Raw genomic sequence first — 1817 nt, 5'->3', positions numbered from 1 at the left:
CATTACATCTTTGAGGACCTCAAATTCTTTCCCAAAATCACAACCACACATACAAACTTCAATGTTCCCACCCTTAAATTATTCCTCCATTCCTCTTGGGAACTTCAAAATAAAAGCAGCCAGTCCGCCTGGCTCCAGATCCTCTTTAGGACATCACTTGACTCCAGGGGAGTTGGGGGAGTGGGCATTATTACTGAAGTCCTGACTATCAGTCAAAAATTAAACTTAGGGAAAATGACTAGAAAGCAAGGGCTTCCTCACTCCATGCTGTAGTTTCCTCTGTTCAATATGGTCAAGCTGAATAGAAAATGATAACAAACACATATAGAAATAAAGGTTTGGGTCACTATTATAAGCAAGTAAATGTTAATAAATAAGTGCTTGTGAATGATTTGTGATATATATATCACTGCAAGAAATAAGCTAAACCTACAGTCAATTGTATATTTGCAAATAAATGAACTATAGTAACCTCAGCTGTTCTGAGGGAGTCCTGCCTGCAGCCTGAAGGTGCAGCGTCATGAAGCTGTACAGCCTCAGTGTCCTCTACAAAGGTGAACCAAAAAGTGGTGCTGTTTAAAGCCATGTATGAAGTATCATCCTTCAGTTTCTTCCAGAGGTCCAATGTTCAGGAATTCATGACCTTTGCAAGTCAACTGATTGTAGAATGTTCAGAGAAAGGCAGCAGATCTTCTGTCAGAGAACAAGTGTGCCTTTGCCATGTCTACGTCCAGAGCGACAGTCTGGCAGGTATGGTCACTGCTAACAGCGAATATCCTTTCAGAGTGGCCTTCACCTTGCTAGAGAAGGTACTAGGTGAATTCTCCAAGCAGGTCGATCGAATGGACTGGCCAGTTGGATCTCCTGCTACAATCGGGTACATAGCCCTGTATGGTCTCCTTAGTAGATACCAGAACCCGAGAAGCTGATCCCATGAGTAAAGTACAGGCTGAACTGGATGGGACCAAAATCCTTCTGCATAACACCATAGCGTCTCTGTTAAAGTGAGGCAAGAAGCTTGATGATTTGGTATGGGAACACAGTTGAAAGTCTTCTATAAAACTGCCAGGAATGAAACTCATGCTGTGCAATCATGTGACGTCGGCCACAGAGGCCAGCACTACACTGTAAAGTAGGAAAGATCACTTTAGCCAACCCATCTTATTTACTGAATTATATTTTTTCAAGGGTGTATCCTGTATGACCCACTACCTCCAAACCACACTTTCAGAAAGCTCTAACCAGATTGGAAAAAAAAAAAAAAAAAAAAAAAAAAGCTTAGAATCTGTTATTATTTTTCCTGGCCAGTCAGAGTTTATTATTATACTGTTTGAGTTTACTGAGAGGTGGATACCCCAAGGAGATTCCTAGAGTAATCGGCTCATGGATTTCTACTTATGTTCTTATCCATGCTTAAGGATCTCCAGTCTCTGGGGCATAAAGAAGACTTCCAAATGGGTCCAGATAATATCACTTCCTTAAAAGCAGAAGTTTAAGAAAGTTTAAGACTTTTCCTAAAAAACAAAAAAAAATCTCAGACATAATTTCCTTAGGAAAAGACATAAAATCAGTCATAATGTAGAAAGTCCCCAAAAATGCAAGTTGCCAAGACTCAAACCTAAAAAACGAGAGACAGAATGACAGTGATTGGAACATGCAGCTCAACTTTGCTGGAGCTATGTCAAACAGCTGGCTTCATGACATTTGCCATTTCCACTTGATACAGCTGTGCCACCAGGGGACATAGATGCTCTATGTTAGTTACTTGTCTCATAGCTGTAATAAAATGCTTTGCAAAAGCAGTTCAAGAAATAAGA

The 1817-nt window shown here is 40.3% G+C and overlaps 1 pseudogene; it reads left to right on the top strand.

The window, feature by feature from the left end:
• Nucleotides 496-1134, top strand: Gm11501 (predicted gene 11501; annotated as a pseudogene).

The sequence above is a fragment of the Mus musculus genome, chromosome 11, assembly GCF_000001635.26.
Source record: "Mus musculus strain C57BL/6J chromosome 11, GRCm38.p6 C57BL/6J".
Lineage (NCBI taxonomy): Eukaryota > Metazoa > Chordata > Mammalia > Rodentia > Muridae > Mus > Mus musculus.
This window is presented reverse-complemented; position numbering and strand designations above follow the sequence as displayed.